General features: G+C 45.0%; 1 protein-coding gene and 1 long non-coding RNA gene across 3 annotated transcripts in view; one reads left to right on the top strand and one right to left on the bottom strand.

Annotated features, from left to right (window-relative positions):
- Positions 1–18,884, bottom strand: part of LOC105464958 (protein kinase C epsilon) — a 538,891-nt gene that overhangs the window by 422,830 nt on the left and 97,177 nt on the right. The gene's annotated exons all lie outside the window — the stretch shown is intronic.
- LOC139357831 (uncharacterized) lies at positions 1,049–4,391 on the top strand. Its single transcript, XR_011611685.1, has 3 exons — positions 1,049–1,181; positions 1,867–1,966; positions 4,187–4,391. It is a non-coding gene; the product is annotated as an uncharacterized lncRNA (long non-coding RNA).

The raw sequence follows: 18,884 nt of genomic DNA, 5'->3' as shown, positions 1-18,884 counted from the left end.
CTTTCTACATAAATTCCCTTACAGGAGGAAAAGGCAGGAAGGCCAAGACTTTGGATAATCATAACCAAGATTCTGAGATGATACATATTTCTGACATAAACATTCTTTCAAATTCTGAAAGTACTTAAAATTGCCCATTAAGAGGTTGGTTAAAAGGAGACATTGCTGTGCAGATTTTTTACTTTCTTGTTCCTTTTTTAAAAAAGTTTCAAAGAACATCAATGTATTAAGTTAGAGGGTTGGGCTAATTCCTCTCCATCCTCCTTCCAGAAGCAGAGGTATTTGAGAAAACTGTTGCCTCCATCTTATGTTTGAGATAATTATTTGCCCAGATCCTTTCAAAGAAAAAGTATATTTCTATGGGAAGCAAACGCAAAGACCAAAGTAGAACATGACAGTGCCATTTTTCCAAATTTGCCCATAGGAAGTGACTTTTTTTTTTTTTCAGACGGAGTCTCGCTCTGTTGCCCAGGCTGGAGTGCAGTGGCACGATCTCAGCTCACTGCAACCTCCACCTCCTGGGTTCAAGCAATTATCCTGCTTCAGCCTCCCAAGTAGCTGGGACTACAGGCGCACACTGTCATGCCCAGCTAATTTTTTTGTATTTTAGTAGAGATGGGGTTTCACCATGTTGCCCAGGCTGGTCTTGCACTCCTGAGCTCAGGCAGTCTACCCATCGCGGCCTCCAAAAGTGCCAGGATTATAGGCATGAGCCTCTGCGCCCAGCCCAGACTTTTTCTTTTGTCCCACAATTAGGAATTTGAATGTGAGTGGAAGAGGCACCTATGAAGCATGATTCAAGAGGCCCAAGATACGCTAGTTACCCTAACCAACACATACCCTGTCTATCAGGCCATCCTAAGGTCTGAAATTCCACCATGAAGATTTCTTACTGGTTAGAAACACCTCAGGTTCTCCCTTTGTCTTACTGTGATTTGTTTGTCAACCTTCCCTCAACTATCTCTCTCTGTCTCTGTGTCCCCATTAATTCTCTAGGAATCTTTCTGATCTAACCCAAAGGAAAATAGAAGATCTGCAGACCGGGGAAAAAGAAGAAAGTAGAACCAACCCTCAAGTGGCCACAGGGCTTTCTCTCTTACTGGACTGAGAAAGTACTAGGCTTCACTGAAGTCTTCCTTCAGAATTGACAGAGGTCTGCACAGCACCCAGGACCAAAAAAGGTAATAGAACATTTGTTCAAGTCCTTCAGATTAATCAAAAGCCCCCTCTTTTCCTTCTCCCAGTTGATTATCTTGGCCTGAAAGTTTTGGATGAGCAGGAAACATAATTGACTATGGAGTCTCCGGACCTACACACTTCCATCCACCACAGATCAACACTGCAGATCCCCATAAACACAGATAAACTTGGGTACCTGCCAGCAATGCAAGGGAACTGCTGTGCTTGCCAGAGTCCTAAAATAATCTCCCCCATCTCCAGAATTTCTTTTAACTTTTCCTTTGCCTGGAGGTGGGGGAGGGGATCAGGTTGGAACCAACTTCTGGACTTGCAAGTTCATTGCAATAAGGTTCTTAGTTCTTTCTGCTACCCACAGTTACCCAATATAATTCCCTTTCCTACACTTGGACAGGCTCTTCTCTTGGTTGGAAGTGGGAGGAGGGAGGGTGGCAGGAAGAAAGGGAAATCCCCTTCTGTGCATTAATTCTCTGTATTCTAAAAGGCAAACTCTGCCAAGAGCCTGGTTCTGGGAAGCCGCTCTGGAGACAGCCCAGGATCCCACTGGGTGGTCTCATCTTTGGGCTTAGGATGTGGGGGTCAACGTCCAGAGTTCTATTTCCAGCACCATCAGAACTTTGGCCAAGATACTTGACCTCTTTTCATAAACGCTTTCCCCCAAATGAAAAGGAAAAAGGAGAAGAGGAAGAAAGAAGTGAAAAAGAATGACACCACTGCAGAGGGAAAGATGAGGCATTGAATGAAGAACTTTGGAAGCAAACCACAAAAGGTATTGCTACACACAGCACAACAGCCCTGTAGGGAGGGAGTAGAATTTAAGAATGAGGCCACATGGAGATGGTTACTCTACAACTTCAAGGCACCAGGGAGTCCAAATGAATCATCTCCTCAGCACTCTCATCTGCAGTTCACACCTTACAACCCAACCTGGAGACTCCATTGGCCTTGGCCATTAGTTTCACCTTTCAATAAACATATTGTTTTTGTTGTCAAGAGAACCTCTTCAGAAAGCTTAATCTCCAGGCTTACTCATCATGTGGCTGCTTCTTATAAAAACCAAAAATAAAGCAAACACTGAAGAATTAAGTAAAAATTAATTAGAAGCACATGGTTAAAACAGGCTTAGAGTTATGCATGGCTTAAGAACACATTAAGGGTAAAGACTTGAAGATTCGCTGAGAACAAGGCCCGTGTGAGTGGGTTGGTTTTTGAGGGCCTGGCATTGCGGACTGTACCAGGCCAAAGCCACAGGGAGGAAGGCTATGGTTCACGTAGGGTCCACGTCGTTCTGCATGTCCGCTCTTGATGTCAAGGAGAGACTCGAGAGATGCCAGAGACTCCTTTGTCTCCAAGGCATTCCGGTCAGACCATTGTGCGAGATATAAGAGCAAGAAAAAAGACAGGAGTTAGGAATATTTTTAATATATGTTGATTTTAATGGTTTTTAATATATATATATGTATATGTGTGTGTATATATATATATAGTCTAATTCATTTCCAGCAGAACGAATGGCAATTTCCAAGCTCAAAAATAACAGTAACCCCGACCGCAAGCCTCTGGCATGGAAGTAATAATTTGAGCTTATTTCTAAATGGGCTTACTAAATGAGCAGATCAATTTTTTCTCAAACACATCATATGAAAGAAATGGATGAAAAGAAATTCGGGGAGCTGAAACCTGCTGTCACCTACCTCTTTCATTTAGCTTCAGATCTGAATTTCCCTGTCAGGTTTTAGGGCCACGCCTGTCCCACTGCACACATTCGAGCTGCAGATACTCACTTTCACATGCAGGGGTCATGTCTAAAAACTGAACCCTGATTGCAACAGAAACCAGTTAGAAGATTAATTAGTTAAGTATTTAATCAATTAATCCTGAATTAAGATCTCATTTTGGCTTTTATTGTCAGCCATAACCATTTCTTTCTTTGAACTAAAATCTTGTGCCTTCATTGATAAGCTCTTAAAACATGTGTTTGAATTTCCTCAGGTGGGCTGGGATTGTGCCCCTCTTGCATTGCACAAGTGTAACTTAAATGGGTCAATGTTTTCACCTGTGGACATTCATACAGGTGGGCTTTGCTGTAAGAAACTCAAGGAAATTGGCTTTTTAAGAACAGATAAAAACAATTCTTATTGTGGGAGGACTCTTTTTGGTTCCTCCTAAGATACATTGATAACAAGAGCTCCTGGGGTATTGTAATTGAAGCACGGGCCTCAACCCCAGGGATCGCAGTTCAGGACATCAAAGGATCTTTCTCGTTTTGAGATTCTGTGGTTGATACTAAAAATCAGAACCAACCTAAAACATAAGCAAGATGGCAGAGGACCAGGGAGGGAATTTAATTAGGTAAAAGGATGTCAGATCTAAGTGGAGAAACTGCAGGCAGACGAGAAAGAGTCCACCAAAACAAACAACAAAGCTCCCCATCTGTTCAATTCGGCTTCGGATTCTTTTCACAAGGTGTGTGTAACTTTTCCCTCCGCCGTGAAAAAGAGCCTATACCTGGCCTTCTCTCTCCCCATGCATAAAATGAGTGGGTTAAACTACATAATCCCTTGGGCCCTTCCTGACTGTAGGACTCACTGAGTCTGGGCAGAAGGGCAGTGAAAGACAGCTGAGGGAGCCTGGGACCAGCAGCAGCATGGCGGGTTATACCAAGGGAGATCACAAAATCCAGCCCTATGCTGTGTATTACTGAACTTAAACGCTGAAAACTGTCCTAGAAGAGGGTAAATCAATGAGGGCTGAGGTCCTTTGGAGACTAGGGAGAGAGGTGGGGTGTGAGCAAAGCCTTAACAATTCTTGTACTTGGCTGCACAGCATTAGGTCTAGGTTCAGATGGGGAGGATGAAAAATGTTATGAAATCATTTCAGCCCCTGCCCTTTAGCATAAGCTTAGGCTTAATCATCCACTAGACAGGTCTCTGCTGTTTTTTACCGAAAAGTTCCTTATCTAACGAGGAAATGCCCCTTCTATTCACAGGCCCAAGGCAAAGCACACCCAAGATGTAGATTGGCCAAAGAAAGAACACTTCAAGGCCAGGCACGGTGGCTCACGCCTGTAATTCTAGCACTTTGGGAGGCCGAGGCGGCGGATCACGAGGTCAGGAGATCGAGACCATCCTGGCTAACACGGTGAAACCCCGTCTCTACTAAAAATAAAAAAAATTAGCCGGGCGTGGTGGCGGGCGCCTGTAATCCCAGCTACTCAGGAGTCTGAGGCAGGAGAATGGTGTGAACCCGGGAGGCGGAGCTTGCAGTGAGCTGAGATCACGCCACTGCACTCCTGCCTGGGCGACAGAGAGGGACTCTGTCTCAAAAAAAAAAAAAAAAGAAAGAAAGAAAAGAAAGAACACCTGAAGGGACACAGCTTTCTCCCAGCACCTGTAGCTTGCTCTTTGACTACTCTGCATGTTATAGCCTGAGGGCCCCCAACAGCACAGAAGCCTTTTATCCTAGGCTTGACACTTTCTTATCTATAAAATGGGCTATCAGGTATCTGTTAGGTTGCTGGGTAGATTACATAAGCAAATACATTAGCACTGGACCTGGCATAAAATAAGCACTCAATAAATAATAGCTATTGTGTTGATAGGAGAAATGAAGCTATCCATGCAACTCTAGATGTGCCAGTCTGGGGAGAATCACTCTCCGTGTATCTTTTAGACAACCGTCTTCCTTGTCTTCCCAGGCAGGCTCTTCCAGATAGAGCCAGGCACAAGACGCCATGTTGATCCACTGAAAACATCCTTCAAAAGCTTCAAAGGATAAAAAAGAGCCTTGGTGTACCAAAAGGGACTTGCCTCTGAGAATGTGATTTTGAGGCCACCCAGCTCGTCCCATCCCATTCCCAAGTGACAAAGTTCAGCAGGGAGCAAAAGAAGACTGAACAGGGGAAAAGGCAGGAATTTTGGCATAAATTTGAGTATTACTCAGTTGGTCACCAGTTTTCCCAGCATAGTGAGACCCGCTGGGCAACATCCCCAGATACACAATCTCTTCCAATAGAAATGAATGCTCACTGATCCTGGTGGCCAAAGGCAGCAAGAGTCCTAAATCCTTCAGAAGTAAGAGAGCTTGACGAAATGCCATCCTTTTCCTTCTCTTCCATCGATGAGAGTGAAAGTCTCAATGTATTTTAAAACATATTTTTGATACGATAACATGGTGGTGGCATACAGCAGCTACTCCCCTAGAGAGTGGCTGAATGGTGCACGCCAACCAAGGGAACCCATGGGAGAGGGTGGGATGGAAACCCAAGCTGGGAGGGACCCCGCATTAATGTCTGATCTGCAGTAACTCCTTGATGGGAAGCAGGAACTTGCTGGGTGGTCCTGAAGCGCAAGGAGGCTTTAAAAACAAGGAGACCTGGACTCTGTTTTTATGATTCTTGGAAGGGACTGATGGGATGCAGACAGCCCTGGCTCAAGCAGAAAGGGTGAGAAAGGGGGTGACTTGGGGGTCAGAATATGGCAGCGTTGGCTCAGTAGAAAACCTTTCAAATCAGACAGGGAAGTGCTTATCTCATACAAGAGGCCAGAAACTTGCAGGAGGCCCAGGGCAAGCTTAGAATAGAAGACTGGCCAGAGAGGAGGATGCAAGAGGGGAGAGGAAGAGACCTACGCCAGAGATTAGACTGACGCCCAAGTCCGGAGCCACTAGACCCAAAAGTGAGGCCAATTGGAATCTTCCTCAGGCTGGGGGCTTGAGAGAATATCAGAATCTCTCCAAGCCCCAGTCTTTCTGATAAAATGGAAACAATAAAAGCGTATGCTTCTGGACGTCATTGTGAAGACGACGTAAGTGTTGTAGGTAAAGTGCGTGCGACAGAGCAAATACTCAACACATGGCAGCTATTGATAGGAGGAAATGATGCAAAGCCAACCTACTGGCATGTATTCCTTTCTGTACTTAGATTTTTTTTTTTTAAGTAAAATCACCTTTCTAGACTTCAAACTCCTTGAGAACATGTCAAAGCCAAGAGCAGGTGCTTTAATGTCCCGGTTAAGATAAACCAGGGAATAGTGCACTAAAGGTTTTGGTAAAAGAGACAAGGTCAGCTCTGGACTCTGGAATCAGACGTGTGTCTCCCTTTATGCCTCTAGACACCAGGACATTTGGCACCAAATCCGATACCCAGTCAGGGTAATTATATGATGGAGAGTGGGAACCCACGGGCAGGAGGGCACCCACATCCTTTCACCGGGTATAATCTCACCAAGGCCAACAAGCTTTCCCCTCTGAACATCCGCTACAAAGTCTCCTTTGGGAATTTGTCTTTGGTCTCCTCTTCAAGAAAATGATTCTAAGTTAATTTTACATCAAGTCAGAGCCCCTAAAAGTCACATAACTGGACCTTGCCAGCTTAGACACTGGCCAAATTACCTTCATCGTGTCACGCCTTGGTGTTCAATCCTCCACACCTATGAAGGCTTTTGCTGTCGATGGACCTATGTTTATTATGCCACTGTGTCTTTTATGTGAAGTCCCACATGAGAAAATGATTTTAGAAAAATGTGCCAGTAAGAATTTTGCCTCCCCTGAGGAGTTGGTAGACTTTTCCCTTTCTGATCAAGAAAGCTGTGCAATTGACCTGGTTTTCATTACGTCCTGGCTGCCAAGAAGTGCAAAACCAAATCCAGTGCTCAACTGGAGCAACCATACTAGCCAATTTCTTTCTTTCTGTGGCCTTGATTTTCTATTTGTGTGTCAATTTTATTGGATAAGGTGGTTTGCAAGAAGATGCCTCCATCCTGAGAAGACAGAGGCAGGTCAGGAACCAAGTAAAAGCAAAACATTCTACCCCTAATCTCTTTACCTTTTCACAGCCTACCTCCTCCAAGTAACCCTCCCTGATCACCTCACTCCATAGAGACTGCTCCTTCCTGTAATTCCAGTAGCTGTTACAGCCCTTTCCTGCAGCACTTTCAAATACTTCGGCTTTTGCGGGCATAGGTATTGTCCCTCCTAACTGGGACCTAAGCTAAGGCCCAAGGGCTGCTCCCATGCCCTTCAGTATCCCCCATAAAATCTAACCACACGTTAGAAACTCAAAGAATAGCATAGGCATGATCGATCACCTGGAACAGAAGCAGTGAGGAAACTTAAGCCAGGATTCCTCCCAGAGATTCCACCGCCCCTCCCCGCATCTCCAAATGCTGGACTCCTAAGCATTTACTCAGATTTTAAACAGCACATAATGCCATGGCGAGGATGATCCCTGTGAATGCTTTTAGCACATTACTCACCACACTGACTAGCTATTTCTGTCTTACTCCTGAGATCATAACCGAAGCACTTCTATACTTAAATCAAAGAGTGTAATAACTGACATTTCAGATTACAGCTACGTGGAGGTCTGCCCTTAAGGAGATGGCGCTAATTGCTGAATGTGAGGAACAACAGGCAACTCCCAGCCACCACAGCCCTTGCTTCCTGCAGGACCTCAGGTGTGAGAAGAGAGGCTCGGTCTCTCAAGGGCTGAGATGCACAGGAAGCCTCGCAGCAGCAGCAGCAGCGTCCCAGCTGGGCGGAGCTCTTTCCCCAGTCCTGCACCGACATGGATAAATCAGAGCCATCTGGCTGGTTCCTCCTCTCACACGTGTGTCACCTCCTCTCCAGCCTCCAGGACCCCTCAGCCTAACGTGCTCCTTATGCCCAGAACCTGGAGTCAGCTGTCCTTCAAAACGGAGCAGCTCATGACATAGTAAAACCATGACCCCACATACCACTTATTTGTCATTTTATCACTACTGCCTTGTTCTGGCATGTTCTGTCCCTGCATGTGTCTAGAGCAGGGGTTCTCAATGGAGGGCAGGGACAAGGGACAGCATAGTGCCCTAATGGGGAGAGGGGAGAGTTTGGAAAGTCATCTTCAAAATCACCTACAAATAACTAAATTCACTTTGTAAATTCAATCGCCCTGTGGGAGGCATGACCCAGAAGCTCTCCTGCTGTCTCATGAGTGCCGATACTCTCACATGGTCCCTTCACCACATCACTTCCTTGTTCAAGACATCACGCCTGACTCCCCACAAATTCACATCACCTTCAGGCTGGAAGAAACCATCAGGGACGCACCCTCTGCAATTTACAGGTGAGGAGGCTGAGGCCTGAAGACGCTAGATGATTCACCCCCAAGACACAGCCTAATAAATCTTTTAGTCAACAAATATTTATTGAGCATCCGCTACATTCCAGGCAGTGTCCTAGGCTCAGGGGACACAGCTGTAGAGAAAACAAAGTCCCTATTCTTAAGGAGCTTACAGAGCTTCCATTCTAGTGGGAGGAAGGAAAAATAAACAAATAAAGATACATGCCTGTGTTAGGTAGTAGGGGAGGAAGGGCCTGCAATTTTCAATATAGTGGCCAGCGAAGGCCTCTCTGACAGGGTAACATTTGGGCACAGATCAAAATATGTGAGGGAGTGAGGTAGGAGTTCATCTCAAGGAAAAGTGTTCCAGGCAGAGTTGTCTCAGAAAGTGCAAAGACTCTGAGAAAGGGGCAAGCTAGAAGCAGTTCCTCAAACTTTTGTTTAGGGGTTCTCACTGCTGTACCTATTGCTTGTTTTGTAATAATCCTAGCATTCAAGATTCTGTCCAAGAGTAGATAATAATTACAGTACCAATAACATTTATTAAGCACTTAGTATATGCCAGGCATGGTTCTAAATACTTTTCTTTTCTTTTTTTTTTTTTTTGAGATAGAGTTTTGCTCTGTCGCCCAGGCTGGAGTGCAGTGGTACGATCTCTGCTCACCGCAAGCTCCGCCTCCCGGGTTCACGCCATTCTCCTGCCTCAGACTCCCGAGTAGCTGGGAGTACAGGCGCCCGCCACCGCACCCGGCTAATTTTTTCTATTGTTAGTAGAGACGGGGTTTCACCGTGTTAGCCAGGATGATCTCCATCTCCTGACCTCATGATGGGCCCGCCTCGGCCTCCCAAAGTGCTGGGATTACAGGCATGAGCCACCATGCCCGGCCCTAAATACTTTTCATACATTAATTCATTTAATGTTCAGTGTAACCTCATGACGTATGTATTACTATTCCCATTTTACAGATGGAAAAACCGAGGCACAGAGAACTTAGGTCATTTACCCAAAGGTTGCCCAGTTTTTAAGTGGTGCAGCCAGCATGCACAGCGAGGCAATCTGTCTCAGCCCATCTAGCTTTCATCCTTGAAAGTAGCCCCTTGCACCCTCAGCCTTCTCTGTACTGGTCTTCCCTGGTTCTTCAACACAGCCTGTTGATTCCGTCTTTTAGGCCTTGCTCATTTTGTACCTCACTCACTGCCTTTAACATTGTCCCCAGTCAGTGAAGTCACTTGGATCCCACATCTGCCCCAGAGCTTCCCTTGACTAGTCCTCAAAGGCAGTTCCTTTTGTTTTTGCCAGCATCAACCTCCATCAAGACCTGCCTTATGTACATTCAGCTTTAATAGTGCCCTCCCCTGCCATCCTAAGCACACTGAGGCTATTTTTTCTCCTCTCATTGCCAGTGAAATGAATGAATTCCATGTGGGGGATGGGAATGTAAGGAGTTCGCAATAATGGCTTGTTTAACTCACTTGCATTGAATCTCTCAATCATCACTTTTATTTATTTATTATTATTTTTTTTTAACAGAGACAGGATTTTGCTCTGTCACCCAGGCTGGAGTGCAGTGTTGTGATCATGGCCACTGCAACCTCTAACTCCTGGGCTCAAACAATCCTCCTGTCTCAGTTTTCCAAGCAGTTAGGACTACAGGTGCATGCCGCCACATCCAGCTAATTTTATTATTTTTTGTAGAAACAGGGTCTCACTATGTTGCCCAGACTGGTTTTAAACTCCTGTCCTCATGCAGTTCTCCTGCCTTCACCTCCAAAAGCATTGAGATTACAGGCATAAACTATGATTCCTAGCTCTTTATAATAGCTTTATTAATGGATACTTTACCCACAATCGATCAAACACTTTTTTTTTGAGACAGAGTCTCGCTTTGTTGCCCAAGCTGGAGTGCAGTGGCACAATCTCAACACACTGAACTCCCAGGTTCAAGTGATTCTCCTGCCTCAGCCTCCCAAGTAGCTGGGATAACAGGCGTGCGCCACCTGTCTCTACAGGTATCTCTAAATTAGCCTGAGACAGGTGTTTAAAAACCTGTTAATTTTTGTATTTGGAGTAGAGTCGGGGTTTCACCATGTTGGCCAGGCTGGTCTCGAACTCCTGACCTCAAGTGATCCACCCACCTCAGCTTCCCGAAGTGCATGAGCCACTGCGCCCAGCCGAACACTCTTTAAATAAGAGTAAACTTTGGTAAGTTTCGACATACATATACCCCTGTGAAACCATCACCATAATCAAGATTATGAACATATCCTTCAGTCCACAAAGTTTCCTCATAGAGTTTATAATCTCTTGCTCCTGCCCCTCCCACACAACCTCCATCCTGAGGCAACCACTATTTCAGTTCCTATCTTATAGATTAGCTTGCATTTTCTAAAATGTTATATGAATGGAATCATATAATGTACATTCCAAATTGTCTGGTTTTTTTTATTTGTTTTCACTCAGCATAATTATTTTGAGATTAATCCACCCATTCCTTTTTATTACTAAATAGTATCCATTGTATAGATATACCACAATTTGTTTATCCATTCTCTCTTGATGAAAGATTGGGTTGTTTCCAGTTTAAGACTACTACAAGTGAAGCTGCTATGAACATTCATGACAAGACTTTGAATGGACAAATGCTTTCATTTATCTTGAGTTAAGGCCTAGAGTGAAACGGCTGGATCACATGGTAGGTTTATGTTTAACTTTTTAAGAAACTTGCAAAACGTTTTCCAGAGAGAGTCTGTACAATCAACCTTTTTCCACATCTGAAGCTTTGCACTTTCCCATCCTCTCTAATCCACCCCACTATTTCCTTTCCAGCAGAACCCCTAGAGCCTGGGAGCAGGATACTCTTAATCCTCTTCTTCCTCTCTGCCCTATCATCTGGTATTTGCAGACATGCTTTTTCAAAGAAGTCCATGATCCTAGAAAACAGGGTGGCTCTTCATCTGATAAGCAAATGTTTATCCCTGTCTTAACCTGACTCATATCCATCAGTCTCACCAAAGACTGGAGTCAGCATCATGTTCTAAGAATTCCGTAGCCACCCTTCCCTGCGGTCAGCCTCTATCGTCCTTGGCAGTTCATTGTGTGTCTAGTAAACGCCCAGAAGCCAGCGGTTCCCAGCAAATTAGCTGCACCTCCTTATTATACCCAGCTGTGGGGATGCAAAGTCTCCTCTGATCTTCCCAACATGGAATCCACTCTCCATCCTCCTCCCCTCCACCTTCTCCAATTCTCCGAGTGCCAGCCAGTTCCAGTTGCTTTTAAGGAAGTTTCGTCTGATGACTCCAGCTCCAAGGAGCTCTCCCTCCCCTGAACTTGACAAGCCCCTGTCTGAGCCAGTTCTTTAGGACTCACTAAACCCAGCAGTCATGCATTTCATTGGGCAACCAGTTTTGAGTCACTGGTAACATATACAATAATATATACAAGCCACAGGGCTGGACCCAAGGAGGATAGAAAGAGAAATCGAGTGGAATCGCTGCCCTCACACAACATAAAATCCAGATCAGGAATAAGACATGGTTACAACTGAAATATTTCTAAATGACCTGGTAATTGCCATAAGAAATTCGAGCTAAATATAGTGGAGGTTTGGCATTTGCCAGGCAGGAAAATGTGAGGCGCAGGAAGTCAATACGCGTTTCTCAGCAAAACAGCAGCCATTAGCAGTCACTGGAGAATGAAGGTCACTGTAGAACGCAGGCCAGTGTCTTGGGCAGGTTAGATTTGTTACGACACTCAGGACCCCCTCAGATTTATTTCTGTATCATATGCTTAACCCAAGCACTTTCCTTCCCTCCCTTTTCTGGGCTGCAAAAATGTGTTTGCTGCACATTTATTGAGTGCCACTGTATACCAAAGAGCAAAATAGTCCACTGCCCCTGAGGATCTTCCAGTCCAGAGAACAGTAAGAACTATACACCAGCCCATTATTATACAACATAGTTGGCAACCGTATACAATGTGGCCACAGAAGAAGTGCAAGGGTGACTATCAGAACCATCCCCCTTGGGTCAGGAAGCAGCAGAGAGGACGGCTCTGTGCCGAAACGAGGACTTCAGCAATGCACACTCCCCTCCTCGCCTCCAGGCCCTCCTTGCCAAGGCCCGGCCACGTTACTTGCAGGCTACATTACTCTCAGTATCTATGGCGTAGTCTTGCTGCTCCCCAACCTCGAACCAGTGGTAGCAAGCCCCCTGAAGCCCCTGACAATCAGGTCTCCGTCCAGAAAAGTCCTTCCCTCCCGGCAGCCTCGCACCTCAATCCTTAGCCAGCTTGACGCTGGCAGCCTCTCCTAGCACCGCACTGTGGTCCATATGGTGATCCAGCTGATGCTGTGTGACGCAGGACAGCTTTGCCTTCCAATGCACGTCAGCCCCAGTCATGGGTACACCATGGCATTTAAATTGCAGTGAGGGACCTTTGATTTGGATGGGGAAGCTAAATTAGAAGCCTGTAACATGTTCAAAACACTTACATGAGGGATGAACCCAGGGGCAGGCCCTCAAGGGGGCGGGCACAGCATATCAATATTTATTTATCATACTTCTGGCAGGAAACCAGGCCACCCAAGTGGACTAGGTGTATGGGGGAGCTCTCAGAGCCTGGAGCTTAAAGGAATATTTTCCCTCCATAGAGCCGCAATGAAGCCCGGATTATTAACAGAAAGAGAAAGAAAATCCCGTGGAGAATAATAAAGCGCATGCCTCAAACACTCTAGAACAGCCACAGCCAAGATTCTTCAGGGCCAAGAACTCCTTTTCTTACCCCAGGCAGCATATCTGTTCTGTAAACATATTCTAACAGTTGCATATTCACACATGAAAGCAACTCACTGATCTAGAAGTCACATGCCTGGCCTCCTTGCCTCTTCAGATCAAAGAAAATAGAATAAAGTGAAAGCATCTGAGCAGCACAGAGCCGTCTCCAGGCCCCAGAATCAGTACTGTACTCTACTCACAGACCCTACCTCAAACCTGCTTTCCCCATCTCAGATGCATTTCAACAGCTCTGGGTCACTTGCTGCAACTAGCTAGCCCCAGCTCACTGCAGATCCCCCCCTACGCCCACAAAAGCAAATTCCAAGGAAAAAGGAGCTAGCAATCAAAGGCAATGTGAATATAGGCCTTGTTCGTCTCCTCATTCAACTGCAAAGACCTTTTTGAGCAACTGGGGAATACGGTTTGAGTATTAGAGGATACTTAGGAATCATTGCTGGATTTGTTGTGATCATGGTTTTGTGGTTATGCAAGAAAATGTCTTTATTTTTTTGGAGATGCAGTCAGAAATATTTGGGAGTGGAATGTTAGGATGTCTGGGATTGGCTTTAGAATACTTCTGCAAGAAAAAGATGAAGCAAAAATGTTAAAAATCTAGACGATGGGGACATGGGAGTGGGTCATACTACTCTCTCTATTTTTATAGGTGTGAACATTTTAATAAGAAAGGTTTTTTTTAAAGCTCCAGGAAGGGAAGAATGCTACGGGCACGGCAGCCAGTCTGCAAACAGAGAATGCAAACCAACAACTCAAACAACCTGGGTCAGTCTCAAGGAGGGTTCAGCACACCCTGGAATTACAGCCAGCCACAATAATGAATGGTCATAATTATGACTACAGATCAAGAAGCTACGAGATGACATTTTTGGTATATTGGAATACGAGTAAATAATTTTTACCTAAAAACGTGGACAGAAGTGTTTTAGTTTAGTTTCAGTCTAGTACTTAAAAAGATGTAAATTCTCTGTTAAACTTCTCTGGCGCACAGTAGTTGTCGAAGTGTGGCTCCTGGCCCAGCAGGTGCAGCATCACCTGGGAACGTGTTGGAAACGCACATTGTCAGGCCTGGGTGCTGCCCGAGCCCTCCTCAATCAGAAACGTGGGGAGGAAGGTGGGGTGGGGCGGAATTAGTGTGTTTTTAACTAGGCTTCAGGTAGTTCTGAGGCTTACTGCCCTGGGGTGCTAGGTGACCCAGCCATTACCCTGAGTCTGTTAAACACACAACAGCGGTATATACACGCAGGCACCCTACCCAGATAAACTCTGCCCCACACCCTGTGCCCTGACCAGGAAAGTTGACAGGGAGAAGAAACAAAACAACACAGCCTCCATGAAATGTGTGTGCTGCAGGAAAGCTCCATAAATCCCAAGGACCCTCCTCCTAAGTCTATGCTCCAGAAAGCCCCATTAACAGCCGGTGCCCCATCTGTAGTTCAAAGGATGCAAACTCTATTAAAATGGGTCATAAAAAACTTATATAACCCACTAAGTTCCAGTACTCAGCAAACCCCACGGAGTACTCTGTCTCTGGCTGTAGCTGGTTGGCAGCTTCTCCAGGCACACTGAGGTGGAGAGAAGTACCTAGGTCAGGGTGACCTGACTGCCTGCCTGCATGGTACAAAAGATAATACGCCTGCAGGCGCAGGAGATGAGAGGAGGGCAGCATATGGTGGAAAAGCAAGTCCCTGCTTCAGTGTCTAATTCATGAAATCACAGAACGTTCTGGCTGAGCAAGGGAGATCACCAAGACCAGTTCTCAGATTTATAGATGAGGAAACAGGCTCAGAGCGGTGAAGTGATCATCCTAACGTCATACACCCAGTGAATGCACAGGAGAAAGTCCAGCTTCTCTGAGTCCCAGTGCTGAATTGGATCCACTAAACAGTGGGGAGGGGAGGGAGGGCGATATCTCAGTAGATGTAGGAGGGACGAAGGCAGGGAGTTCAGCACAGGGTTGAGGGTACAGACCCTGAAGCCAGATTGCTTGGGTTTAAAACTCAACTCCTCTACTTAAAAGTCTTGTGTCTTGTGTCTTCTTTGTGTGTCAGTTTCTTGTTCTGTAAAATGGGGATAGTGATAACATCTGCTTCACAGCTGGAATAAAATTAAATATGAGTGAAATCAGATGAATATTTAGCACATAACAGGTATTCAACACATGTCAGTTATTCCATGCCATGTTCACTTTTCATGCTAATAGTGGTTAGCTTTGGACGCTGGAGTTAGAATGGCACTGGGGGTGGGGTTATGGGAAATTTTCATTTTCTTTTCTGTACTTTCAAAAATGTGTTTTCAAAAATGTTGCTTGGGTCATTTTTTAAAGTCGATTACATTCTGACATCTATTGGGTATGTATTAATCATATTCTGTCTGCACAACCTGGTGCTAAAAGCTGCGGAGGATCTGAGAAAAGGAGAAACCACAGGCCCTCCTTCAGAGACTTGACTTTTTTGACCTGATTAGAGAAACGAGAGTTATACATAGGAACTGTTGAGAAACCAAATAAACACTACGGAAACTTAATGCAGGGCAGTATACTTGGCATAAGTAGGAACCAGAGAATAACAAGACATTGCCCTGTTCTCAAGGAATTTGCAGCCTAGTTAGGAAAGCAGGAGTGTAAAAATAGTCCTAATATAATTATATAATGATGTGATAACATATTGAACAATTACCAGATGGCACCCACATATCCAGGCTTTATTATCTCAGTTCATATTATTATGTACAGTGTATCATCTCGGTCATGTATCATGTCAGTCAATCCTCAGCACAACCCTATGAAGTACACACTATTATGGCAGATAAAAAACTGAGTGAAAGACATGAGCACAGCTTTGCCGGTGACGGTGAGTAGAAGGTCATTCCCAAAAGAGGGAAGAGTATAAGCAAAGGCGTAAAGGCTGAAAGGCCCAAGGGGCTTGGGGAACCAAAGGTAGTCCAGAGCAGTGGCAGGGAATGGGTTCCTGGGGAATAGAATGGGAAGAGAAACCAGAAAGGAAAGCAAGTGAGACGCAGAGGGCCTTAAACACAAAGCTAACAGAAGAGTCTTGAAATGAAGAGTGTGTGATCAGCGACACTCTGGCGATAATATTCTGCCTGCAAGGGTAGACAGGAAGGAGAAAGACCACTGAAGGGGCCTCCATGATTGCTCCAATGAATGGTGTGGAGCCTGGTATAAATGATGCCACCACACACTTACCAAGTATGCAATACTAATGCATACCAAGCACCTCCCACATTCAGGCACTGTTCTATATACTTCCATGTATTACCCATGTAATTCTCAGAATGACCCATTATATAGATATGATTATAGTCCCATCTCATGTGGGAAGAAAACTGAAGCATAGAAGTATTAAATAATTTGCCCAAGTTCAAAAACAAGGAACTTGACATCATTTCACTTAATCCTTCCAACAACCTTGACAGACTCAGAGAAGTCACATAACTTGTCTGGGCACTAACCTGGCAAAGTCTCTCTGATCCCAAACTGATACCCACCTTGGGACTCAGCTCCCTATGCCGGGGTACAGCTCTACACCAGGGCAATGGGACTGCAAATTTCAGTAAGGGAAGGAGGAACCATGAGTGGTGAAATTAACAGGACACGCACAAGGCCACATCTTGTATTATTCCATCTATATAAAATACCCAGAGCCAGAAAATCCTTAGAGAGAGAAAGCAGAATAATGTTTCCCAGCGGCTGGGGGAGGGAGGAACAGAGAGTGACTGCTCAATGAGTACAGGGTTTCCTTTTGGGGTGACGGAAATATTCTAGCAATAGACAGTAGTGATGGTTGCACAACACTGTGAATGTACATTAGCGGCATTTTCACTAACGGTACATTTTATGTTATATGTCCTTCACCATAATGTTTTTAAAACCCTAACAGGATAGACCAACCCTTTGGGTGTCGGAAAAAGGAGCTGAAGATGATACATTATTCACCACTTGTACTTAAGAGCCTAGAAAAATCAACCATGAAGAAAGAACACAGGCTGCAGACAAGTGAAGATATCTTTAATACAGAATATATGTTCTCCCCTAAAAAGGCCTTATCCTTTTATGCAGTTCTTGACTCCTCTAAATACCTCTGTCAGAATGCTATGTGTGAGCCAGGGTAAGTGGCATTTATCCTTTCTTTTATCAACCTATGTCCTGTCTTCCTGCAGCAGCTGTAATGAACAGGGGGTTTAGTGCAGCATTTGAGAGCAAAGACTTGAGAAACCAAGCAGAGTCATGTTCAAGTCTGGTTCCATCATCTATCAGCTACGAAACTCTGGAGAATTCACTTTGCCTCACTAATCATAGTACCTACACTTCATAGTATTCTTTCAAAAATTAAATGAGACACTGTTCATAACATGCTTATCACTAATTTTCATTATGTGTGCTATAACATTAAAATCATGCAGTCCACATTGTATGATTGTCATTTCATATCTAGTACTGTCAATTCCCTCTCTGAGGTTGGTGAAGCCCTCTTACATTAACTTCTCTTACTTTATGTCAGACATTCATCCATCCAAGAGATTGGGCTGTGTCCTGTAGCAGAACTGCATCCATGAGCTGCAAACCACATGCCAATGATGCTCATTCGATTCCCCAGTAAACCGAGGCCCAGGAGCTAGAATAATGTATGATCTGAAGATCCCATCTCTCAGCTGTGAGCTGCACCATAGAATTTGTTTATAGCATTTATTCTTCCTAAATAGGTTTTGCTCAGCCTAATATTAAATAGACTGGCTTTTCTGAGCAGGGAAGATGGTTCAAGAACCCATTGAAATCCTGTTTCTGGGCCAGGGGCGGTGGCTCACGCTTGTAATCCCAGCACTTTGAGAAGCTGAGGTGAGCAGATCACTTGAAGTTAGGAGTTCTAGACCAGCCTGTTCAACATGGTGAAACCCCATTTCTACTAAAAATACAAAAATTAGCTGGGCATGGTGGCGCACACCTATAATCCCAGCTACTTAGGAGGCTGAGGCAGGAGAATCACTTGAACCCAAAAGGCAGAGGTTGCAGTGAGCCAAGATTGTACCACTGTACTCTAGCCTGGGCTACAAAGCAAGATTCGGTCTGAGAAAAAAAAAAAAAAAATCCTGTTCCCTCTCTGTTTTTGAAGTCCTGGTAGCCTGCACTGAACTGTTTACTTGGTTTTCAAAGGCACAAAATCTCACATTGCTCTCAGGTACATTCCCCACCTAGCCTAGCACCTGTAGAGGCTAATCCTTCAGGGCAGGAGCATCATCCCTTCCCACTGAATCTAACACAAAGCCTTGCCTGTCCAAAGCTTCCTGTTGAAGTGACTGATGTGTGTGAGCAGCTCTGAGAAGACCCAAACTAGAGACTGGAGGGTAGAGATGAGAGATCCAAAAAGGCAGAGTATCTGCCCTCCCATTGAAGGCTGGGTAAAGGGACACTAGGTATTTGAGTCATGCCGAGATCCAAACGTGCAGAAGGATCACATTTTGCAGAGTCAGGGATGCTGGCAGCGGCCTGCTTGCCAGGCACAGACGTTTCTTTAATGAAATCCAGAGAAGAAGAGTGATGAGCAACACATGTGTGAAGCCTGCTTGCGCTCTCTCACGCAGTCTGAAGGTGCAGGAGGCAACATGGGGAGTCAGGCAGGCTTGACATCACATCCTGCTTCTGCCACTCTTACTAGACTAGGGGACGCTGAGTAAATTATTGGACTTCTCTGAGCTTCAATTTCCTCACCTGCAAAATGAAAATGATGCCACATATCTTACAGGGTGTTTGTGAGCTTTGCATGAGATGATGCCTGGCATATAT

The sequence above is a fragment of the Macaca nemestrina genome, chromosome 13 (genome assembly GCF_043159975.1).
Source record: "Macaca nemestrina isolate mMacNem1 chromosome 13, mMacNem.hap1, whole genome shotgun sequence".
Lineage (NCBI taxonomy): Eukaryota > Metazoa > Chordata > Mammalia > Primates > Cercopithecidae > Macaca > Macaca nemestrina.
Note: the sequence above shows the minus strand (reverse complement) of the source record. Positions and strands in the feature narration are given on the sequence as shown.